The 25,644-nt window shown below is 49.7% G+C and overlaps 1 long non-coding RNA gene across 3 annotated transcripts; it reads left to right on the top strand.

Annotated features, from left to right (window-relative positions):
- The first annotated feature begins 461 nt into the window (after positions 1-461).
- Positions 462-17,311, top strand: LOC112646939 (uncharacterized). Of its 3 annotated transcripts, XR_007410879.1 has the most exons (5): positions 479-712; positions 8,047-8,144; positions 8,568-8,675; positions 16,556-16,805; positions 16,858-17,311. It is a non-coding gene; the product is annotated as an uncharacterized LOC112646939 (long non-coding RNA). The 3 variants fall into 3 exon arrangements; XR_007410878.1 differs by lacking the exon at positions 8,568-8,675 and having other exon boundaries at positions 462-712; positions 14,750-16,805; XR_007410880.1 differs by lacking the exon at positions 8,568-8,675 and having other exon boundaries at positions 483-712.
- Positions 17,312-25,644: the final 8,333 nt, after the last annotated feature.

Raw genomic sequence — 25,644 nt, 5'->3', positions numbered from 1 at the left:
TGGTTCAACATCTGACTCTTGATTCTGGGTAGGTCGTGAACCCAGGGTTCTGGATTGGAGCCCCTGGAGGGCTCCCAGCTCAGTGCAGAGTCTGCTTCTCCCTCTCTCTCAGCCCCTCCCCTGCTCATGCTCTTTCTCTCTCTCATATAAATAAAATTTTTAAAAAGAGAGAAAAAACATAAAAAGACAATGAACAACAAAGACGTGCAACTTGCTTAGATGATCATCAGTTGCATTTCCTCTTCCAGTGCACACAGGAGGTCTGAACTTCCCAGCATCCTTGCGGTTGGACCAGGGTCACATGATGCGGCTCCAGCCAATGGGATGAGGCCAGGAATGGCCATACTTTGCATTTCCTACCGCGTGCACTGCCCAGCTTCCCTTGCTGTTAGACCAGGGTCACATGATGCGGTTCTAGCCAATGGGATGAAGCCAGGAGGAGTGGTGTGCGCCACCTTCAGGCAGGGCTGTGGTTTGCACTTCCTACGGCAGGGACTTCCCAGCTTCCTTTGCTGTTGGAAGAGGGTCACATGATGTGATTCTGGCCAATGGGATGAGGCCTGAACGTGACCTTGGTGGCTCCCACTTCCCCTTCTTGGTGACCTCAGTGGTATCAAGATGACACCAGAGAGGAGCCTAGAGTTCTGAGTCACGGCCTGGAGGAGCCCCGCACGGGCCACCTGCTGCTGCAGACTGCGGCCTGAGAGGGATAGTAAGTGTCATTATGAGAGACGCTGATGCTGTTGCGGTTAGGCTGGCCGCCCTGACGGGCCCACGCAGCCCGAGGGCCCGGCCCACCGGGACACACGCCTTGCCAACCATCGTTATGCGCGGGGCTGCCTTTTTTTTTTTTTTTTTTTGAATCGTCGATGTTTATGTAGCACTTACCAGGCGAGCGCTGTGGTCTTGGCTTTCTTACCTCATGTTATGTGGTCCCGGCACAGCTGGCGGAGGCGCGGGCCTTCGTGGCTCTGGCTTCAGACGAGGTGGGTCTACACTGGCAGGGAGTGCGGGCGCTGCAGCACAGGGCATCTTCCGACCCGTGGGCCACCCAGGCCTGTGCACCTCCCTGTGCAAAGGTGAGAAAGGACGCATGTCTGATGGAAGGGATCTGGAGAGCGCAGGCTATAGAATTTCTTTTTTTTTTTTTCTTTCATGATTTTATTTATCCACGAGAGACACAGAGATAGGCAGAGACATAGGCAGAGGGAGAAGCAGGCTCCATGCAGGGTATGGGATCCCAGGACCTCGGGATCAGGACCTGAACCAAAGGCAGATGCTCAACCACTGAGCCACCCAGGTGCCCCTGGTCCTATAATCTCTTGTTGTGGCATCTGCTTTGGGGATCCGAGTGTGACCATATTGTCTCAGGCCTCACTCGTGGGCCAGATCACTCTGAAATCTGTGTCTCCTCTCAGCCAATCTTACACTTGATTTTTCCCAGTGAAGATCCAGCTCATGTGCAAAGCCTCTCTCTTTTCCTGACGTCCTTTCATCTTATTTCACATCTGGACCCAGTGAAGCAGAATTTCCGGTCTTGAGTTGGTCTGATCGATACACCGTATCACCTTGATCTAAAAATGGCTTCTAAGGGCATTTCCAGTTGAATGACCTCATTTTCAGTGATAGGCTAGCCCTACCATGGGGTAAGGTCTCTTCTAGTTGCGCACAATTGATTTCCCTTTTCAGGTTGTCTTGACTTAAAAATTTTAACCTCCCAAGCTCAAATCTGTGAACGGTATCTTTATCCCCTCCAATCCAGAGGCACCAAATGCAGTTGGGATTTCCTTGTGTGGAATGGTTCTAGTCATGGTGATGCCACCAGCTCTCCGGAGGCTCCTTCCTTATTGAAAGGGGCTTGAGCAACCTTAAAAAGCTGGAAAACAGACACATTTGGAAATTGTCTGGGAGTATCAGAGCTCTGACAGATGCCTGACTTCTGCTCTACATATGAGAAATTTTCAACTTCTGAGGATTCGAGAGTGCACCTGCAGACCCCAGAAGGGAGTCTTGCTTTTTGGAAAGTGGTAATAGCTCTGAAATGGCCAACGGCACTGTTTCTGAGCTCCCAGGCTAGCTGTGCTGTTGCCCATTGATCCTGTTGGAGGCCATTAGCAGTGCTGACCACCTGGTCCCAGACACCTGTAATGAATATTTATGGAGCCAGTGGCTGGGAGGAAGATGAGCTCTTCTTTCCTTACCAGGCAAGACCTGCTGTGGGTGTGATTCTCTAGATTCCTAACCAGCCCCTGTCCCCATCAGGCAGGAGCCCACCTTGTTTACCTTAAGGTCAGTCTGCACAGGGAGGAAGTTCTTGGCAAATGTGGCACAGTCAGAAAGGAGGCGTCATCTTTTCAAGTCTTCAGACAGAAACATAAAGCAGGTGTTTTGCAAGGGGAGCCTTCATACCTGGTGGGTGCATCAGGTTCTGCAGGGGAGAATCTGGGGTCCCCACAAGCATCTGCACCTCAGAGTGAGTGTGTATGTGTGTGGATGTGGGTGTGGACAAGGTGTACATGGGTGTTTGTGAGAATCCAGTGGGAAACCATACAATAGCCATCACAGAGAACTGGAACTGCATTGTAGAATAAGGAGGTAAAAGAAAGCCATGGGTCAGCCTGTGGGGAAAGACCCTGTCCCCACTGGATTCTCCAAGCAGAGTGGACCAGGAAAATAAATGGAAGCTCAGGGAGGTCAGGTGACTTGCCCAAGGCCACAGGGCTTTTGAGTGGAGGGTGCCAACTGAAAGAGGCTTTATGGAGAACAGACAAGCTCTCTGTGAGTCAAGGACAATGAAACTGACATCAGCTTAAGTGAAGGTGGGAGAAACCCCAGAAGGAAGCATTCCTTGACATAAAGGTTTTTCCAGGGTCCTCCAGTCACCTTTCAGAGTCTAAGACTCTCTTGCTCCTGGATTCCAGCCTATTTTCATTAAAAAAATGCTTAGAGAAAAACTGAGGGATATTATGTTTCCTGGTTTTGGAGTTTTTATCTTTGACCTCATAATGAATTTTTAAATAAGACATCTTGTCTCTGACCTGATGAAAAATGGAAGGAAATGAATAAATGAATACTTTGTTCCTACATATACTCTTGGCTGGTTTCAGATCTCCCCTCCAAAACTGCTCACCAGGTTAACCATATTCAGATTCAGAAAAAGATGTGTCCTTAATAACCACAGTAATTTTCATCCAGCATTGGCAAGTTTACAGAGATACTCACCACCCCCTGATCCTTCCTGAGGGGCTTAAATGATGGAACACACAATCTGGAGTGAACATTTTGGTTTTCACTTCTTGTTCTACCACTTAGTGAGTGTCTTGAGCAGGCCCTGAAAGTGGAGGGAAAATCTGGGTATCTTACCTCACAGAACTATTGTGAAAATAGAGAAGGAAGGTCTGGTGGGGGAGATGTTAGATTTCACCTTTTGTTTCTGACCCATTCATCCCCCACCTAGCACTGAGCACAGAGTAGGCATTTGACCCATAGTCCCTTGTTCATCTCTTCGACCTATCTTCACTGAGGGGTTCCTGTGTGTCAGGCATGGTTCTAAGTGCTTGGGACACATTGGTGAACAAAAAAGACAAAAATTTACACAAGACATCAATATACTAGATTAGAAGATGATAGTGCCGTGCAGAAATGTAAAGCTTAGGAATATTGATGCCAGGATTAGAGAGGGGCAGAGAGCTGTAAAAAACAGGGTAGCTATGCTAGGGCCCCAGAAGAAGATGGCATTTGAGCAAATACTTGAAAGAGGTGAGGGAATCGGTTGCAGGTCTGGGGAAGAGTATTCCAGGCAGAGACAGCAGTGATTGCAGTGAACCCGGGTGGACACCGGTCTGCTGTGTCCAGGGAATAGAAAGGAGGTAGTTGGAGTGAGTCAGAGCTATGGAGAGCAGATCATGTGGGCCTGGAGGTGGGAAGGATAGGGATGTTTATTTTACTCAGGGTGAAATAGGAATGACTTCCTGAATGTGGTAAACATCACTCCAGTGGATGAATTAAGGACTCACTGCAGGGGGCTTAGGGCAGAAGCTGGGGAGATCAGGTTGGAGGCCACTACAGGTATGAGATGACAGGGTAGAGGTGGGGGAAGAGCTTGGATTCTGGATCTGTCTTGAGGGCAGGGCCAGCAGGATTGGCAGATAGATCTGGTATTAGGCACAGAAAAAAGAGAGGAATCCAGTGGGAGGATGAACTAACTTGCCATCAGCAGAGACAGAGAGATCTAAGGTAGAGCAGGTTTGGGCAGAAGTCTTCCCCTATGAGCTTTACATGTTTCATCTCATCTAAAGCTCATATTCTTGTGCATAGACAAGAAGACCAGTCCAGAGAGCCCAAGCAAGGGTCCTGAGGTTGTATAACTGGGGTGTAGCTGAGGTTCAAAGGCAGGCGGAGCCACGGGTGGCCACTTCTTTTGCCTGATTCTGTAGAATGAAGGCATGAAACCTGATGCCTGCTTGGTGGGGGTTTGCTGACCCTGCCCAGAGAGTCTGTATGGGGAGCAGTGGTCAGCCCCGAAGGGCACCACTACACACTCCTTCTATGGGAAGGGCAGGGAGGGAGTCAGGAGCCAGGAGCCAGGGGCCTCAGGTTACTGATTTTAGATTCTGGACTTAAATTACATAATTTGTACTTCGTGCAACAAATACTGAGCACCTACTGGGTGTCTGGTCACATGCTGACTATTGGTGATACACGAATAATTCCTCGTCTTTGGAGCAGAGTGCTCAGCAAGATGTGGATAAGGTTGCTTGCTGCTTTTTTAGGTTAGGTTTTCCCAGTCCCCTCGATTGGCATCCTAGACCTGGGTCTGGAAATGAACTCGTATTCTTTAGCTTAGTGTAATATGTGCTTTGTGTTGGTGTGTGAGCGCGTGTATGTGTGTGCATTTGAATGTGTGTGTTTGGGCCTATTCTTGTGCCTGTGTGCATCTCAGTGTGTGGGAGAATGTGTATGTGCCTCTGTCTCCGTGTGTGTGTTTGTATGTGGGTGTGCACACTGTTCTGTGCTTGTGTCTATGTGTGTACGTGTGTATGTGACTATGCATGTGTGAGGTGTGTGTCTCCACTAGTGTCTGTGTCTTTCCGTGTGCTGTGCGTGGGCTATGTGCATGCATACTCATGTTCTCTGATCTGAGAGGCCTTATCCTGTGGAGATTCCTGGGGGGGGAGGGGAAGGTCCTTGCCCCTCCTCACCTTCCTTTAGCGCCTTCTGTCTCTTCTGTTTGTAGGTTTCCCATCACACTTTTTATCCCTTTTCCAGACATTCCCACCTCCGCTTAGACCCCAGTCACTGTTGCCATACCTCTTTTCTCTACACCTGGAGGCCATTCTCAGCTTCCTTTTTTCCCCAAGGATTGTGTTTCCTGCTAAGGCCGTGTGCATTTTCTGAGTAGCAGGAGGTTCTCTGGGGGCTGCACCTCTCTTTAGCAGCTTGAACCTTCCTCATTTAAAAATTGTCCATTCTAAATGGATTCATCCAAGAGAAAACCTAACAGGTAAAAACAAATCTCTTTGTTTGTCCTTTATGATAATAAAGGAGCCGCTAAATTAATTATGCCAACTTTCATTTTATTAAGTATGGCATTCCTTCTGATTTAAGAATATTTTTACCTCTCCAAATGCTTTTAAGAAGGTTATGGCAAGAATAAGTCTATTCATCTCTGCAGTATTTTTGGTTGCTTTTCATAAATTTGCTAGATTGCATTTTAAGGGAGTGGAAGTTGAATCTAATCTTGTAAAAAAAATTGTTGAAGCCAATTAGCTGCTGAAGTGTTTAATTATGAGAGAAGCACTCAGACCGACAACCGAGTGGAGCCTTCCTGAAGTTTTCAACACAGTTCTACTGACTCTTTCCTTATTTTCTTCCCCATTTGTGTTTTCCAAAGAGCCAGCTTCTCTTACAAACCTGGTGTTCAGACCTGCACCATTTCTGAGGTGCATGGGGGTGTGAGTGATGCTCCGTTACCAGTATACTAGTGAGGGATCAGTAGCCTTTTTGCTCCATGGAGCTCTCTCCAGCCTTGGGATGACCACCTAGGTAGAGGGTTGAGGAATGATTTTTAGAGAGAGGCTCAGTGGGATCTCGTCTTCTTCACTGTTCCAGTTCTTACCACTAACTGTCATGGTTGTGAGGTGAAGCTTAAGGAAGAAATCGCTGGATAAACAAACAAAAAAGTGTATTGATAGGTCTTTGTTGAGTATCAGGAGATACAATACTGATTTTTTACCAGAAGGTAGTTCCTGATGAGTCATGACCCGGCTACACGATTACAGTCCTAAAATTAGAGATGCCCGAGAAGTCCCATCTGTTTGACACCCCACCCGTTTCCTATTTTGACTCTTACCTTAAAGCAGGTGTTAGCAAACTACAGCCCACAGACAAAATCTGCCTGCTGTGTAAAGTTTTGTCGTAATAGCTGCACCCATTTATTTATTACACATTGTCCTTGGCTCTTTGGATTTGAGTAGTTTCAACAGAGGGGGTACAATTTGCCAGGACAAAATACTTACAACTGGTTCTTTAAGAAAACTTTTGCTGACTTCTGTTTAAAGAATTAAATATGAAAAAATATCTAGTCCATATCTAGTCCAAATATGAAAAAATATCTAGTCCAGATTTACTCTTTTTTTTTTTTGTTTTGTTTTCCTGTAAGAAAATGGATGGGAAGACTACAATTTTCTCCCCAGAGGGAACACCGTGGATTCAGATCCTGTGCTCTGTCCACGGTGCTGGACATACTTGACCTTCACTTGTCAAAACCATTGTATGTTACAAAAAACCAACCAACCAAACAAACAAAAAAAAACCCAAAACGATTTCTAGGTGGGTGAATACATAGGAGGACACACCACTTACGCTCCTTGTCCCTCCAGCCTTCTTGAAGTGAATAGGCGGAGGTTCCTCTTGTCGAGGGAGGATTCCATATGCCTTTGCTTTTTAATGAAGAGAAATGGCTTTATGAGTGTTTGCACAGCTAGAAGATATTATATTAGTGATGAAAGGAGGTTCCAGTCCTGGCATATATATAAATTATGTTTTCTCTAAGTGCCTGAAGGTCAATCAAAGTATATTTACGCTTTCATTGTTGCACTGTGACAGTGAGGTATAATATTTAGACAGCATGGTAGCATTTAATGTTCTAAATGTGGACATAAACTTCTTGTTTTACTCTGGAACTAAAATCGATAATGAAACAGAGCAGCATTACATCAAATCAATTCTGAAAGGCTCTTGAAGCCAATCCAAATTGCAGAAAGAGCGATGAAGGTAGTCAAAATATTTAGGCCAACTAATTTTGCAAAGTTTGCAAGAGGATGAAGCTCGTGAAAAATAAGGGTAATTTTAAGCTTGTATCAATAATTCTGGTCCCTTAAAATCAACTACTTTTTTTTTTTTTTGCCAAGATGGTTTCTTGAATGGGATATCACTAAGTCTGCTTATTTTTACAGTCCTGCAAAGTTCGAACCTGACGAAAGCTAAAGAGGCAAACTGAAGGATACCTATGTTGATTTTTAAAAAGGTTTAATTTATTTGCTTGAGAGAGAGAGAAAGAGAGAGAGAGAGTGTGTGTGTGTGTGCATGCATGCACAAGCAGGGAGAAGGGGCAGAGGTAGAGGGAGAAGCAGGTCCTCCCTGAGCACAGAGCCCAACACAGAGCTCCATCCTAGGACTCTGGGATCATGACCTGAGCTGAAGGCACATGTCTAACTGACTGATCCACCTAGGTGCTCCAACCTATATTGAGTTTAAAAAAAAAAACACGAGAGAGAGAGAGAGAGGCAGAGACACAGGCAGAGGGAGAAGCAGGCCCCATGCAGGGAGCCCGACGTGGGACTCGATCCCGGGTCTCCAGGATCACGCCCTGGGCTGAAGGCAGTGCTAAACCGCTGAGCCACCTGGGCCACCCCCATATTGATTTTTTGTTAAAGTATATACAAACGTTTGATTGCCTAGCCTCAGAGTTAAAAAAAAAATCTATGCAGAGCAATATTAGATGCTTCTCTTCCTTATTTCCTTAATTTATTGCTGTATTCCTAGGGGAAAATTGTGATTTGGCATTATTCAACTTCGTCATCACCTAGAATCATTCAGTCAACTGCTGTGCCAAGGTCAAGTGGGAATCCATGCTGACACTGGTAAGAGGGTCCCATCTGAAGGACCAAAATGCTACAGTGGAGGTTGTGTGTGGAGGGACAAGAAGGGATCCCAGTGAGGGCAAAGTCTGCAGGGTCTCCAGCTGGTGACAGGATGAGGTTTCTGAGCACATCTTAACATTTGCCTAATAATTTGCCTCCAGGGAGAGCTGGCTTTTCCAAATACTGTGATAACCTTGTAAGAACTGAATCAAACAGGAGGAACAAAGTAGGAATATCCCAAACAACTGTTTTATTGCTAAGATATGTAAAAAAAAAAGTCTTCATGTTTTTCTGAAAACATAAAAGTCTTACATTTTTACCACTATTTATAAATGCCCCCTGGAGCCTTCTGTATCTTGAGTTTCAAAGAACACAGAGCGGGTTGACAAGTCTGCATTTGGGGGATTTTCCTACAATGACCAGGTGCTGTGTGAGGTTCCAGTCTGCATGCAAAACCCTTTGGGAAAGAATCACTTCTGAGTGAACAACAAAAAAATGGACAGATGGATGAAAGAGTGAAAGGATGAATAGGTAAATGGGTGGATAGACGGAAAGAAGGGGAAAGCTGTGTGGGTGGATGGGTGGCAAGAAGAAACGACTTCTGGGATCCCTGGGTGGCGCAGCGGTTTGGCGCCTGCCTTTGGCCTAGGGCGCGATCCTGGAGACCCGGGATCGATTCCCACGTCGGGCTCCCGGTGCATGGAGCCTGCTTCTCTCTGCCTGTGTCTCTGCCTCTCTTTCTCTCTCTGTGACTATCATAAATAAATAAAAAAATTAAAAAAAAAAAAAAAGAAACGACTTCTTTGGTGGACTATAGTAACCATAGGATACCCCCAGGGTCTGGCAAAGAACCTGGAAGCCCCCAACTCTTGCCCCTCCCATCATTTCTCTTTTGCTCTGAGGAAGTACTTGGCGGGGTGGGGGAAGTTCAGGTGTTAAGCATCTTGATAGGCATTGACTTCTGTCTGAGGAGGAAAATCATGTTGTTTTTTTCTGTCTCTCTTTCTCTCTCTGCTCACTGGGGGCTCCAGCAGAGAATGTAGGCTTCTGAATGAGACTCATTCAGCCTCTCTTAAATTGTTTATGTCTGACCCAATGGGCTTGACATTTTCAGGCATATCATGTGATGCTAGCTGATGTCTAAATGCATGGCACTGATGAGAGTGGTTCACTGGGGAGAGGCCAGAGACTTGGTGGCATTTTGTTGTGGCAGATGAGAGAGATTATAAAATGTTAAGATATTTTTAGGGAGGGGAGGTTTTAGCTTGTTGCCCTAATTAATGTGTGGTTCCTTGGCCAAGGAGGTGGTGTGTGTGTGTGTGTGTGTGTGTGTGTGTGAGCATTCACAGTGGTTGGTGGCAGAGTGTTCAGAGTGTTCAGAGGTCAGAGGCTCAATCGATACAATGGGTGTTTCCTTCTGGTGAGGCTTGGTTCTGGCCGGTGGGGTGTGGGGTAACCTGTCTGTACCCTGAGAAATGGGTGGGAGCCCTGGACTGAGGATGATGCCATACTTTTGGTTCACACAGCTGAGAACCAAAGGGCAAATACCTCAGTAACCATAATGCAGGAACTTGGAATCTGTCTTTGAGAAGATGTATTCAGGGGTTCAAGGAAGCACAGCTCAGCTTTTTTTGGGGACCAGAAACAATAAAAACAATGCATTTGTGAGGTATTTTTGAGTTTCAGTTGCCTTCCCTCCAGCCCTGTGAAGTCAGGGGAAAGACACTGCTGGCCCCCTTGCCTATGAATAATGAGATGATTACAAGGATCACGATGATGGTGACGATGGGTTGTAGCCCCTCATTATCATGGACCGTGTTCCAGGGACTGTGTTAAACCACCATACCTCATTGCATTTGTTCTTCAGGGTAATTCTTTGATTTTATAGCTGGAAAGCTGAGGCTCAGACAGAGTTTATTTCTTACTTTCTAACTTTACAAATACTAGTGCATCCATCCTCACATTAACCCTGTGAGATAGGTATCATCATCGGTGTCATTCTCAACTCACAGATGAGAAAGTTGGGGCACAGAGAAGGTAGGTAACTCACCTTAGGCCACACAGCTAGTAAGTGGCTGTGGTTGGATTCAAACCTAGGGTCTGAGCCATTCAGGGCCAGATGGTGCTCCCCTATCGTGAGTAGGTGGAGGATGCGAGCTGCATGTGTGGGGACCCATCTTCTAGTCATGTGAATACTAGCAGTGATTGGTGACTGTCTTGCCACGTCTTCCCTCTCCAACCATTTCCCTGGGCAAGACAAGGAGAGCGCCCCCAGGCATCCCACAAGGGGCAGACTACCATGGCTAGTGCACCTGAGAGCACTGTGGGGAGTCTTCTGGCCCCTGGGACTTGGAGCCTGGCTGTGGATAGAAATGGTCTGGGGAGTGGCTGTCCCTCACACATATCAGAAGTGAGGCCAGGGTCCCAGCTGTTGGGCAGAGGAGCAGCGGGGGGCTGAGCTTTGCAGAAAGGAAAGCTCATTGATTGCCCACCGTGACGGGATGCCGTCAGCGGGGTCCCGGCTCTCTTGAAGCCAAACTGTGCAGCCTCTGGGGCAGCCGGGAACAGTGTGGGTCCGTGCAGCCCTGGAGGCTTTGTCCCAGTGAAGTTCTCTGAGATCTGCTGAGACTGCGCTCTGGGGCTGCCATCCACTGGCACCTGTCCCCCTGGACCCTGGGTGGTTCAGAGGTGGTGCCAGGCAAGGCCAGTGGAGGACCAGGGACCATGGCTGGTTAAAGTGAGAAGTCACCTGTGGACTTGGGTCCTCTTGTCCTGCTGTGGTCTCCAAATCCAGGAGCACCCCAGAAGGGACCAGTGTGTGCCCCCACTTCTAGCATTTGGCTCGTCAAGGTACATTGAGGCTGCGTGAAGTCAGGGCCGTGGCACATGGCCTAAAGAATCTGATTTTGATTGTGAGGGTGACAGGGAGTCAGAGAAGTGCTTGAGCAGGTAGGGGGATGGTCAGACCCAGAAGAGCCAGGGCCAGGCATGAGGTTCCTGTGGCTGTTGTAACCAATTTCCACAGATGGGGGCCCTGAAACAGTGGGGACAGTCTGGAGGACAGAAGTCCTATCATGTGAAGGTGTCACAGGACGGCGCTGCCTCCAGAAGCTCCAGGGGAGGATCCTCCCTGCCTCTTGTGGCTTTTGGCGCTTCTTCTACCTCTGTGGTCACACGACGTTCTACTTTGCCTCCTGTGCTTCTCTTGTGAGGACCCTTGTCAGCGAGTTCACGGCCCACCCAGGTACTCAGCACGATCTCGTCTGGAGACACTCAAGTTCGAATCATAATTACAAAGACCCTATTTCCAAAAAAGTAACATTGACAGGTTCTAGGGGTTAGGATGTGGGTGTATCTTTTGGGGGACCATCATTCAACCCACTATGCTCTCCCATTGGCTCTCCTGGCCCAAATACCAGGAATATGAGTTTTGTCCCAGGGCTTGCTTGCATCAGTATTCAGGGAGGACAGCCAAGGGCAGGGGAGAGAAGTGTTGGAGTGTTTCTCTTCCCTTGGGTGTAAGGGATTTTTTTCTTTTTAAAATAATGGGTGTTGTTAGCACACAGACCTCACTAATTGAGGCTGGATCTGGGGGTACCTGCCGGCCTCTCAGGGTAATGATTTCCCTCTCAGGGCCCTCAGTAACCAGACTCTGCTGCTGGTAATTCCCCTTGATGCATCGGACATCTTCCCTTTTAAAGCGTTCCTGTCTTGTTAAGTGTTCTGTCTAGCACAGGCTGTAATTATTTCTAGAAACTCGATTTCAGTATCAATTAGCACATCTTCAGATGTGTAGGAGGGTGAGCTCATTCCTCGTGCCCTGGCCTCTTAGAAATGCTTTTGGGTTGCAGCTCTGGGAAGGGCAGTGAGGGGGGTGGCAGATACCCTCAGATCCCTTGTCACTTCTTGTGGGGGTGGGAGCATGGTCTTTGCGAAGTCAGGATCCCTGGCTGGAGATGGGCTGGGAAAGAGGGCGGGGCTTTGCTCTCACTGGCAACATGCCTTTCCACCCCACCCTGGAGACAGTAGAGGGGACTGTGAGCTCTCTTGCAGGTACATTGCTCAGAAAGCCTCATTTCTAACCGAGGTCAAGTCAGGGGTGACTGGATTGTTTGCAGAGGAGCCTTTGCCTGTCGGAGGGCAGATGAGATGGATGACAGGGTGTTCTCGCCCCATGTTGGGAAGGATGCCCAGGCTAGCAGCCCCAGTGTGCTGGCCCCAGATGCCCTCTTCGACCCTGGCTGCTGGCTGGGGCTGGAGCTGGGGCTTTGATAAGTGGTTGCCTGAGCTCCTGTCCTCAGGTGATGTCCTTGGGCAGGTGAATATGCACCTCTGTTTGCTGGGACAGTCTGGGTTTACACCTGCTGTCCTGGTATCCTCTTCTGTTGAGCACTTAACACACCCACTTCTATTCTTTCTTCCTCCCTCCCTCCCTATTGCAGGAAAACTCACATAATGTTAAATTAACCATTTTAAACGAACGATTCAGTGTTGTTTGATATGTTCGTAATGTTGTGCCAACATCGCCTCTTGGTGGTTCCAAAGCAGCTCTTCACCCCAGCGGAAGCCCTGGACCTGTTAAGCCATCTCGCTCCCGTACCCCTGGCGCCTCCCATCTCCTGGTAACTGCTCATCTGTTTCTGACTCTGTGGAGTTACTGATTCTGGACACTTGGTATAAATGACCACAGAGCCTTTGGCAACTGGCTTCTCTCACCGAGTGTGATGTTTTCTTGGCTCCCCTGCATGATAGCAGGCATCAGGTGTCTTTGTCATCAGAGGTGGAAGACACAGGAAGAGACTTTGGCCACCTGTCAGGGGGCCTGGCTTTTCTCCATGAATTCCCGGCTCCCCAGGCACGGCTCCTGGAGTTTCTCCCTGGGGCCACTGTGTGTCACCCTGGGGAAGGCCTGTCCAAAGGCTCCTTCTCCTGGTCCTCTGTGTTCCCGGTGGGGATTTGCAAGCCTCTGCTTGGAGTTTTAGTTGCTTGTTGACAGGGAAAGGGGAACTTCCCTGCTTCCACTACACTCTCTTGCTCATCAAAGCCTGGATATTCATCTGCCACTGGAGGCGGAGCTTCTTAGGGGAAAGCTGAACACAGGCCCTATGCAGGCATCTCAGGCAGGACGAGCGGCTCTGTCTGGTGGGTGAGCCTAAGGAGACCATCCTCCCAAGTTGGGTCCCCATTGGAGGCAACTGGTAGGAAATGGAGCGCGTTCGCTGATGCTCAAAGCTGCTCTGATTGTACCGTTCTGGGCCTGAAAAGCTGCTTCAGTGAGCCAGATGCCTAGTTTCCAGCCCTGCTCTGCTGAGCTCCCCTGGTCCTTGTCGAGAACCCCACTGCCACGTCTGGTGTCTGGCCTGCAGAAGTCCCCAGCAGCTGCTCCCTGGGTCTCCCGAGGGTTCTGCCCTAATTCATTAAACAGCTGCAGATTTTTTCACTGATATGTTACTGTCCGGACATTGCTGAACTGAACCCATTTTTGCCTATGCTGAGTGGGTCCCATATGTGTGTGGTGGCCCCAGGCAGAGCTTTGGGAGCCCCCTGGCTTGCCCTAGGTAAAGGGGCTGTTATAGCTCTGCTCCACTCTCTCTACTTCCTCCTCAAGCCTGGACATGTTCCTGGGGCCCGGACAAGAGAAGTGATGGGTTCAGCTGGGTCCCCTCTGGTCCTCAGAACGAGGCGGAGGAAGAGGGCTCGAGGTGTGATTCTTGGCCCGGTCACCCCCTTCTTCGGCACCATGGGTCTTGGCATCAGCTTTGGGAGAGTCGTTAGGATGCTGGGCAGCTACCAAGGTAGAAATGCAGAGCCTCAGTCCTGCGGTGACTGCGCTACTGTGGAGACCCCCGCTTGCAAGCCGGGGAGATTGAGGGCCTGTCTGGGCTGCGCAGCTCCAGCGGGGCAGAGGACTGGCCCAGTGCCCAGCTGGGGGCCCTCTGCACTCCATCACGCTGCTGGCAGCTGCCAATGAAGCTGAATGGATGGGGGTAAAAGAGCTGGGCAAAATATCAGCCCCTGAAATGGTGCGAATGAAAACGCTTTGGGGTCTTGGGGAAAAATAACTAAATGGTGTCCTTGCTTAGCTTACATTTCTCCCATTTTTCTAAGAGAGCTGTCAGTGGGTTTGATTGCTTTGGACAGAGCCTGCTGATTGCCTGGAGAAGCCTTGAACTTTCCTGGGGGTAGGGAAATGACATCAAAACTCTAGACTCTGCTGGAGACTGGTGGGCGTTGGAGCCTCTCTGGCCAGGGGCTGCCTCACGGAGCTTCTTGTCCCGGTGGGGAGGGTGAGTCCCCCCTCCTGCCCAGCAGGCAGAGTGCCCCTCCCCCAGGGGACCGCAAAGCCAGAGTCAGTTACTTTCTGCTGCACGTAGAGCTCTCCAAGTACTGTGCGTCCCCTTGCCCTCTCCCGGCTCACGCTGTCTATACTCCGGTGGGATTGGGAAAGGTGATCCAATAAGGCACATCCACGATCCACCCAGCAAGTCCCCGTTTCCCCCGTGCTGCTGTCTGATCTTCAGGCTGATGCCTTCCCTTTGTTTGCTTTCATTTCTACATTAAAAAAAAAATCTCAGTCTTCATGGATTTTATTTTCTTGATTCTAGGAAACCTTTTCTTTTGAAGGAAGAAATGAGATTCTGGATTCTTCAGCGCGTCCTAGTTACCTTTGCACTTGTGCAGTCCTGACTTCCCGACAAGGCTGGGCTCACTTACTGGGTGGAGAGGCTTGGAACCCAGGTGTTGTGCAGCGCGGTGCTGGCCTCACACAGAGCTCTGGTTCACTGTGTTGAACGCAAGCCTTGGAGACCCTCGGTGGTGTTCACCGGCCCTGGATGCTGTGCCATCTTCAAGGACCAGCCTGGCCCTGGATCTGGGGGTGTGGGTCCCCTCCCTTTAGCTGCTGCCACTAGCCAGGCTGACTAGACATGAGCCTTGGATGAAAGTCCTGGCCTCAAGGTGTGGGATTTGGCATTCCGAGTACACTGCTGGGGAACCAGAGCCCTGGGCGGTGACCGTTGACCAATGGGAAACTGGGCGGATACTTCCTTCCCCGCCCCTGCCCCTTACTGTGGGACAGCTGGGAGCACAGTTTCTTCTGGAGGCCTGGCTGGAGGAGCACATGTGTCAGGTTGACACGCTGGCCAAGGGACATGTGGAGCTCTGTGGCTCATCGCGGAACAGCAGGCAGCCCATGGTGGGCCACTCAGCCTTGCCTCACGCTTCCCCTGCCCCTCTTCTCCCTCACTGTGGCTGACCTGGGTTTTTACCTCCTGGATAGAGCCATAGCACTTTAATCCTTGCCTCAGGCTTGACGCTCTGGAAAACCTATCTAAGACCTAGTGCTTTTGCCCAGCTTGGGGTGGCGGGGGTCTTGCTTTGTTCTAGATTCTCCTGGAATCTGCTAATATAAAGCATCACAGCTCACAGCAGTGCTCAAGACCCCTTGGAGAATGGGCAGCCACCTGTCCATCTCCTCTCTGCTGCTGATGGTCAAGACCCCCAAGAGTCTAGGTTGATGCATCATCAGTAGGATAGAGGGCTGTACTCCTTGGGAGCAATTGAAGTAGAGAGGAACTGTTTTGTGTGTGCATGTGTGTATGTGCATGCGTGTGCACACGTGTATGGCATACCCATGCACACTTAAGTGTCTGAAATGCACATGTGTGCATGTGTACACGGGCATGCACACATGTCCATGTATGCACACACGTGCAGGTGTACATGTATGCACTGTGTATGCACAGCAGCATGCCTGCACACATGGGTGTGTGTATGTGGCTTCATGTGTGTATGAATGTATACATATGCGTGCATATACACGTGTGATCAGGGGGTATAGCTCAGTGGTAGAGCATTTGACTGCATATACACGTGTGTCTTGTGCATGTGTCCATATGTGTGTGCACATGGATGTGCACGTGGATGTGTGTGGACACACGAAATGGCCTGCCCTCAGAGGCGTCACTGGAGGGGACACTTCTGCGCCCTGCATCACTTAGGATCCTGGCCTCCTGTTGGGATGAGGAACAGCGCCAGCCAGCCCGGCCAGCCCCATATGCCTCCTGTCCCCGGATGGCCACCTCCTCGCTTGCTCTCGCCTCTGCTTGCTCTCTTAGCTCCCCGTGATGGATTCCTTCACACAGTTCTGATGACTCGCTCCTCCCGTTTAGCTTTAATTAGGTTCCATAAAACATCTCCTGCTGTGAGTTCTGGTTCAGTAATTACTATATCTTTCAGGTTCAAAGAAACCTGAATCTTTCCTTTTAGTAATTTAACAGAACATTTCACGCTTTGAGGGCTAAATGCCCTCCAGATTCTGCAGTCCTCTCCAAAGTAACTCTGAGAGGTATTGTTTTTATTTCTGGGAGAGCCTAGTTTTCCTCTTAATCCCCTCCCCAACGTCTTTTCAGATGCTGCATGGGGCCCCGGCCTCCTGTGCAGGAGACAAAAATCTCCGTGGTCTGCTCCCAAAGCCAGCAGCGGGAACCCCAGGGACACGAGCTGCAGAACTTCCACTCTGCTGCAGCCAGCCTGGGGAGAGAGCCCCCGTAGTGCTGCCTCTCATTAAGATTATTTCCTTTCTTTCCTCTAATACTTGCTCCAAATAATTGTGTCGGAGGTGCTCACAACGGTATTCTCAGGGTGGGGAGACTCGAAGCTGTCCTCCTTCGGGCAAAACGGGCCTGGCTTGTTCACGCCCAGCGGCTCCCAGGGTCTCTGAGGCCACCAGCCTCCTCTGAGCTGCCGCCACCACTGTCCTGGGCCCTCGGAGCACTCCCTGTGGCCTGCTGCCCCTGGGTGCCCCCACCTGCTCTCCTCTAGTTGGCAAGGTCCACCTTCTGACAACACAAGTTTGAACAATGAAGATCTAATCTCTTAGCAACTTTGAAGTTCATAATCTGGTGTCGTGGACTGTATTCGCTCTGCTGTGTGTTCGATCTCCAGAATTTATTTATTCTGCTAGATGCAATTTTGTGTCCTTAAACAGCAAAGGATGATTATGCAACATGACAGAGGTCGCTGATTGTATTGCAATATATAGATGTATTGAACTGATGTGCTGTGCATAAACTCACACAATGTTATGTATCAATTATATATCTTGATAACAATAAATATATTAAAAAATAAAGTAAATCTCCCTTTGTTCTTGGGAGGAAAGTCCAGCACTTCCTCTGGCTCTGTTCTCAGCCCTGCCCCTTTGGGCGCTGGGGGTGGAGCTGCCTCTCTGGTGGGGGGAGCTAGTCAGGGCAGCACCCCACCGCTCTGCATCTCCAGTCTGTGGCTGACTTTTGGGTTTAGTGGGGAGCTGAGTCTGTCACCCTGTCCGCCATTTCCTTCAGCTCTGCTTTTTGGGGTAATGAGGGTGACAGTTCTGATCTCCCCTGCCTGCCACTTTATCCTGTTTCCAGTTGGTCCAGATCCCAGCCAGGGAGAGGGGATGGGTTATTTCTCAGCCCTTCTGGGGTCCAAGTCCCCGGTGTGTGCTGTCTCCCTGCCTAGTTCCCTCCTGCTCTAACCACCATCCTCCTTGGCCACAGTCTCAATCCTAGCTCCCCTGGTTATTTCTTGGGCAATGGTTGTGATTGGAATGGTTGATGTATTGGGGTGTTTTTGTTTAATGGCTGTCTCCCCACTAGGCCTTGTGCTCCATGGGACGAGGACAGCATCTGTCTTGCCACCCCACCCCCAAACCCCCAAATCTGTAGCACCTGTCTCCAGGGAGCTGTCAGTCTGGGGAGGAGGAGAAGCAGCAAACAATAGATAAAAGACTCATCCTCTGCACTGAAGGGTGCCACATGGGGCAGGTGAGGGGCCGCTGGGAAACACCCCAGTCACCACCTCGTCTGTAAAATGAGGACCCTAACAGTGGGGGAGTTAACTCACAGCACTTCACTTTATCCATGTGATCAGTGTGCTCTGAGAACCTTTTTGTCTTTCTCCTATTGTGAGTGTGTTGGGACCAGGTGTGGATGCAAACACTTGAGGAGGCCTGGCTAGGGTGTCCCCATCTGCTTCTGGGGAGGGGAGGATAGGAAGAAAGGTCCTGTAAGGACACCCGTTTATCAAAGCTGCTGACTCCTTCCAGCAGGAGGGGGATTCTGCTGCTGGCTTTGGGCCTCCCAGGGTACCCAGAGATGGAACGAGGGAGTGAACCCCAGTGGAAGGCAAAGTTGGGGGGGGCAGTGGGGGTGGGGGGTCCTGCACCCTCCAGCCCCCTGCCTGACATTATTATAGAATTTTTCTCTTTGCTCAATTTAGTCTGTATCCTTCGCTGCGGTAGACCATCACCATGACTGTAAAGACTTTCCTGAGTTCTGTGAGTCTTTCTAGCAAATGACTGAAACTAGGGGTGGTTTGGGAGACCCTCAAACACACCACGACTCTGGAGGGGGGAATGGAACCAAGCTAGAGTTCTTGAAACATTAAGTTTTGATGTAATTCTAAATTAATGTCAAAGTTGTAGGAATAGTGTGAGCAAGTGTTGTGTTCTCCACCCAGATGCAAACTCTTCACATTTCCCCCAACGTGCCTCATCATTCTCCTCCTTGCTATATGTATTCAAATGTATTCAACTGTCCCATCACGGGCTTTGTGCCTGTTTGTCATTATCCAGGATCCGGGTCCAGGTTGTGATTGCGTCTCTCCAGCCTGCTGCCATCTGCGGGTGTTCTGCGGCCTTCCTCTGGGAACTTTGACGCTGGCATCTTAAGAGAGACTAGGCTAGTCATTTTGTATTATCATTTATTTTGAGTTTTGTGTCATAACGATCAGATCCGGGTTATGTGTTCTGGGCAGGCGGACTCCCGAAGCGGCGCTGTGTCCTCGCCAGCCAAATGCGTCAGGAGGCACAGGGGTGGCGGGGCCTCAGTAACAGAGTACTGATCGCTCGGTTGTGGTTGTGCCCACCAGGGTTCTTTGCTTGCTGTGAGTTACTTGTTTCCTTCTGCAATTACTAGGTCATCTGTGGGGAGATGCTCTGAGAGAAGGTGAATATCGCGCCTCTAAATAAACCTTTACACCGACTGGTTTGGGCATGGCTGGATGATTCCCTAATTTCAGCATTCCTTATGTATTTATTAAAAGGCATTCTGTAAGGAAGAACTTTCCTTTATTCCCCCAATAATTTATTGGAGTTATCATATTGATACTTATTGAATTTATTTATTCCATCTGTTCCATTTTTATTAAATATATTTATTTATTCATTGACTTATATGTGTATGGAGTCATGCAGTGGGCTATAATCCATTACTCTCATTAGTGTTCTGCACAGATTGCCCAGGATATGGTTCAGGGGAACCCTTCCCATCATTGGCTTCTGGGTCCTTTGAAAGCTCTCCATCATTCTTGGAGCATCCGCTCTCTCCTGGGGCTCACTGTGCATCACCTTGCCTCCTGGAGTCCCAGTGGGACTTTCTCTTTTGTCAGATGCCAATCCCACTCCAGGGCCCTGGGGGGCCTCGGGGCAGGATCCTCATGGGCTCTGGTGGATGCCCCCAAACAGCCCACATTTGTGGAGTGCTGATTGACGGTTTCATCTCTTGGAAATGGATGTGTCTCCTACTTTCAGTCTCAGGGCATGATTTGGACTAATTCATCTCTGATGAAGATGCCCAGTGAAATGGGCAAGTCAGGCAAACACACCGTTGGCCACATACATCGATGCCTGACTGAACCCGTTCTCACAGGATGAGGGGCTGGATGCGCAGATGTCGTTGAGCCTTTTCAAATATATGCCGTGATGTGTCTCCAACACGCAGGCACCTACCATGTGTTCGTTCTCTTGTCTTCTCCTTTGCTCTGGGGGCAGGGGCTCTTGTTCCCTGCAGGCTCCAGAGACCCCTGCAGAGTCTCCCAGCAAGCAGAAGCTCAGCAGACATCTGCTAATCCTTTTCAATCTGCATTTGTGTACGTATGTGAATGCATGTGTGAGTGCCTCTTTTATGCATGCACACACGCACAGCAAGTGTGCACCTACAGATACATGTGTGTGAATGTGTGTGTGTACATACATGTGATGCATATGTGAGCACATATGCATCTGTGTCTGTGGGTATGTGCGTGTGTATATAGAGGTAAGCATGTATGCGTGTTTGTGCATATGTATGTGTGCCTGTGTGTTTGTGTGTGTGAGAGAGAGAGAGGATGTATGCTTACATGCATGTCTGTGTAGGATACTGCATGAAGGAATCACTGAACAGTTGGCAAGAGGGATCACATCCAGGCTGCTCTGAAGAATTTCTGTGCCTCAGCTCTAACTCCAACATTGCCCTGACCCTGCCCTTGGCAAGAACATTATTTATTAGGATTAGAAAAGATGTGAATCCATTCTGCTTAGGGAGGGGGCCAAGAATAGGCACACATATATTTAAGAGAAGGAATGATGCTGGAAGAAAATACTGTGTTGTAAGTGACACCAACTTTCACACCAGGTTTGGAGAATCTGGCCATTGCCCACCTGCCATTTCCTGCATCTGAGAGTGAGCTCCTCATCCTTCGGGGTGTTTGAGCCTAGAGGAGCCCTCTCAAGTAGGTTGGACCGGCTGACCCCTGGGATTCCTTATGACTTGGAGGGAGAACAGCTTGCTCAGACAAGGGTGCAACCCTGAGAGGAGGGGGGGCTGGCACTCTATTCCCCTCCTGGAGGTCCCAAGGAAAGACTCTGATGCTACTTCTCACTAAAGCAGAAATGACTGATTAGGCTCAAAGTGTTTCTCCTTCCAAGGTTCCTCTTTTCTTTTCTTTTTTGTTTTTAAGGATTTTATTTATTTCAGAGAGAGAGAGAGAGAAGAGAGAGAAAGAGTAAGCACAAGCATGTGGGGGCAGAGGGAGAGGGAGAAACAGACTTCCTGCTGAGCCCAACATGGGGCTCAATCCCAGGACCCTGAGATCATGACCTGAGCTGAAGGCAGATGCTGAACTGATTGAGCCACCCAGGTGCCCCAGCTTTTTTCTTTTCTTTTTTTGAATGTTCGCTGAGTCATTTCATGTGCTACGCTCAATGCCAGATACCTTTGTGACTTCTCATTAAATTTTTACAACATCCTTGGGGATGTGTGTATGTGAATCTTATCCCCTTTTTATGGGGAAGTCCATTGAGGCTTGGAGAGGTCAGGGATTTCTTAAGAATTTTCCCTGCCAGACAGAGACTGCTGGTATAAATTCCACACCAGTCCCACCTGGAACTACAGGGCAAGGTGTGGTTGCTTCTTGCCTCAGTTAATAGGCCAAAGACCTTCACTGTGGTGAACCAACAGTCCTTGGTCCTCCCATCCTCCCTTCCTATCTCCCACTGCTTCCTGGAAGAGGTGTTCCTGGAACACTCCTCCCATGCTCCCACCCCAGGGCCTTTGCATCTCCTATTCCCACTGTCTGGGACGCTCTGCCTGGTGTCAACAGAGTTCCCTCTGTCCCTTCCTTCAGGTGTGTGTGATCTCTGTCAGCCCTTCCTGATAGCTATGTTCTCTAGTCCTGCCCCCCTCACAGAATTACCACCTGACATCCAGATACTTAATTGTCAACTATTTTCTGCTCCCCAACTGGAGCATAAACTGTTTGAAGTCTGGTGTTTTGACTGCTCTCTTCATGGCCTGACTGGATTATTTTTTAAAGATTTTATTTATTTACTCACGAGAGACACACAGAGACAGGCAGAGACACATGTAGCGGGAGAAGCAGGCTCCCTGTGGGGAGCCCGATGTGGGAGTCAATCCCAGGACCCTGGGATTACACCCTGAGCCGAAGGCAGAGGCTCAAAGCCTGGCCAGACTGGATTCTAAAGGAAGTGGGCCAACACGAGGTGGAGCTGGGTCTGCTTGGCTCTCTGGGGTCCCCAGGATCGCATGGGGTGTGGCCTGCTGGTCTCCCTGGAGCACCTGGGGCCATTGCACCACCAGCCCTGCAGCACGAGGCCTCTGGATCATACCTGCTCACAGGTGTTAACCTCCGCACTTCTCAGAAATTTCCAGGGGCTTATGGAGCTTATTCATTCAGCTGCTCAAAGGGTGGTCCCCAAACTGTTACTGGTTTGGTCAAGAAAATACAGAAATTGAGAGCAAGCATTTAGAAATCCTTGTAATTTTCAGGGTAATTTTATGTCTGTTGAATGTAATAAAAAAATTGTGGCTTGTATTTTGTATGTTTCCTCATTTCACTTTTCTTTTTTTTTTTTAAATTTTTATTTATTTATGATAGTCACACAGAGAGAGAGAGAGAGAGAGGCAGAGACACAGGCAGAGGGAGAAGCAGGCTCCATGCACCAGGAGCCTGACGTGGGACTCGATCCCGGGTCTCCAGGATCGCGCCCTGGGCCAAAGGCAGGCGATAAACCGCTGCACCACCCAGGGATCCCCCTCATTTCACTTTTCTATTCATCCATTTTCACCACATTTTATAAAAGTACTGGTTCACGATGAATAGGAAATAAAAAAAATGCGCCCTCCACAGATAGTTCGTAAGTCTGCCTTAGAGAGCAACTTAATTATGGAGGACCACATTTAGGAAAAGTCTGTGGCTTTAGAAAGTGGCCTGGATGGAGTGCCAAAGGGAACAAGGGCAAAAGGCAGAGGAGTCAGGAGGGGGGTCACCAACGACTACTAGAGCTGCTGGTCCCTCAGACCCAGGGGTTAGATTAGGGGAAGATGTGACTGTTGGTCTTCCAATATGTGAAAGGCTGTCCTGGGTGGGGCCAACCAATTCTATGTAGCTCCCATTGATAGGATTAGAATTTTGTCTACAGCAGGTATTCAAATATTCACTGAATGAGAGTATCAATTCATGGTAATGGTTTATCTGTCCATCTCAATCCATCCATCCATCCATCCATCCATCCATCCATCCATCCATCTATCCATCCATCCATCTGTTCATCTATCACATATTTGTTAGGCACTCATTATGCTGATTATTAGAATAGACACTATTCTAGCTGGTGAGGATACAACAGTAAGGAAAAAACAGCACTCTTTGCCTTCATGGAGCTGACATCCTAGTAGGGGAGGAAGATAAGCAAGTAATCAAATACAACGTTCCCATATTATGCTAAGTGCTGTGAGAGAGAAGGAGAATGATGGGTGGGAGGGATTGACTTTGAGTTGAGTGACTGGGAAATCTATTCAAGGAGCTGATGTTCGTGCTGAAACTGGAAGCATAAGAAGGAGGGAGATTAGGGAGGGTGTGCTGGAAGAAGAGGCAGAGGGGTGCATACAAGGAGCCGGGGGAGGCGCTAAGCACATGGGTAGGACAAGGTGAGGCTGGAGCATTAGACAGGGCCAGACTGGTCCAGGCCTTGTGTGTCAAGGAGAGTGCTCCCCGGTCCTGGAGGCATTTCAGTGAAACATGGTGAGCATCTGTCGGGCACACTGTATTCCTAAAGGGGTGGGGATCCTTCTGAGGATACTCCCACTGCTGAGACTCTGGGACTGCAAAGCCTGCACGGGTCACAAAGCCAGTGTCCCTGGGGACTGGCAGGTAAATCGTGCAAGTGCTGCCCACCAGATGTAGTGCCCAGGGGGTGGGGCCAGGGGCCTGGGTCGAACTGGCCCAGTGCCACCTGCTGGTAGCCCTGCATAAGAGGGGGCTCATGTCAGCAAATCTCTAGCTTTCTCAAGAGAACCCAAAGGTTAGGTTTTTATATACATAACCTTCTAAATTTTAAGTGTGACCTCAAATGGAAAACTAACCATAGGACAAACAACCTTTGTCTCTGGGCTGGGTCCAGGCCATGGGTTGTTTGCAAGCCCTTGGTGCCTGGCACTCAGGCAGCCCACACCCAGCTCTGCTTCACTGTTGCAACAAGAGGGGAGCTGCAGGGTCCCTGGGCGTCAGGAAGCTGTCTGCACTGGGCTCCTGGGGCCGTTCCTGGCAGCGCAGGTCACAGCGCGGTGGCCCCTCCAGGTGCTGCCCCCCCATTCCAGGCTCACAGCAGAGGCCTCACGGGAGGGGGTGCAAGGGTGATGCTGGACAGCGGGGTGGGGAGGCCCTGACTTAAATTCGTGTATCCATTCCCGGTGTTACGAAGTCATCCGTGCTTATTGTAGACTGAAGCAGGGAGCAGCAGAAGGAAGAATGCCATCTGGAATGTCACCACTCTTAGAAAGTGGCCATGACATTCTGGCCCTTCCCATCTTTTTTCAGGGAGGATGTGGCGGTTTCCAAGCCACGCCTGCAAAGGCTTTGGCACTCCTCCCAGTGAGAGAGGGTCAGCGCCCTGCCCTCAAGTCTGGGCAGGTCCTTGTGACCGCAGCACCTCCACCAAGGGAAGGTGGTGAGAGCGACCCTGAGAGTCCCGGGATTAAGTCCTGAAAGGCCACTTCAGGGGACACTGGAGCTTTGAGTCCTGAGCTACTGTGCGAGAAGCACGAGCACCCGGATCCTGCCATGCTGGCATCCACCACAGGCACTCTGGCTGACCGTCCTGGCCGTGCTTGCCTTAGGTCACCTCTGCCCAGGCGCCAGGTGTGAGAGTCAACAGGCACCCTTGGATGGATCCTCCAGCTGACCACCCCTTCTACCCAACCCGGGCCAACCCAGCCGAGGCCCCTGGTCCCCTGAAGCAGGGGTGGGGGGGCCTTCCTGCTGTGCCCTCCCAAAGCGCCTGGCCCATGGAACCTAGGAGTGGGTCAAATGGCACCAAATTTGGGGCTGGATTATTGTGCAGCAGCAGGAAACCAGAACAGGGGTCATGAGGGTCATTAGGAATTTAGCCTTGTGTAACTTGCCTTTTCCCCCCTCAGTATGTCATGAGCATCTTTTTGTGTCATTAACTGTTTTTCTACAACATTGATTTTAACGGCTACATAATATCCTGTAGTGAGGATGCGCTATGATTTATTTGACCAATCCTGCAGGCTAGAGCTGGTTATAACCAACCTCTCATCACCGCTGTCCCCCCTCCCTCGCCCGTGCTGGCTCCCACCCCACCTCGCTGGGGCTCCCGTACCCCCCATCTGGTTGCTACCAAGGCAGCCCCCTGCCCTGCAGGCAGCCTCCTCCTGCTCATCGCTGACCACTCGTGCTGGGTGCCACGGCCCCCTTCCCTCCAGCCCCTGCAGATGCTTGCCTGGTTCCGGCCTGGCTGACTGCTCTGGGCTGTGCCGTTCCCGAGGACAACAGGAAGATTTCAGAATGCTGTGGACCTGCGACGGATGCTGAAAGTTTTATCCTGGGCTGCACATACCTATTTGCCGAACACTTGAAGAATTTGTTTTTCAATGTCCTGTAAGTAAGTGAAGCTATGTGGTCTCTGGAGAGAGAGCACTTACTGTGTTGCTCTCCAAGGAGGTTGTTACAGGCATCTCCAGCTCCTGTGCTGGCAAGTCAGTTCTTTCCTCCAGAAACTTCTTTGCCTCCCTCTAGAACAACATCATCAGGGTGCCTCAGTAAGCCTCCCAAACTGCACTGACAGACGGTCGTTTGGGGAAGCTCATTTCCCCCAAACAATCCCTTGTGGTTCATGATAAAGTGACAGAGGAACCCCCCTCTACTGGTAATTGGA

Source organism: Canis lupus, chromosome 5 (genome assembly GCF_003254725.2).
Source record: "Canis lupus dingo isolate Sandy chromosome 5, ASM325472v2, whole genome shotgun sequence".
NCBI lineage: Eukaryota > Metazoa > Chordata > Mammalia > Carnivora > Canidae > Canis > Canis lupus.
This window is presented reverse-complemented; position numbering and strand designations above follow the sequence as displayed.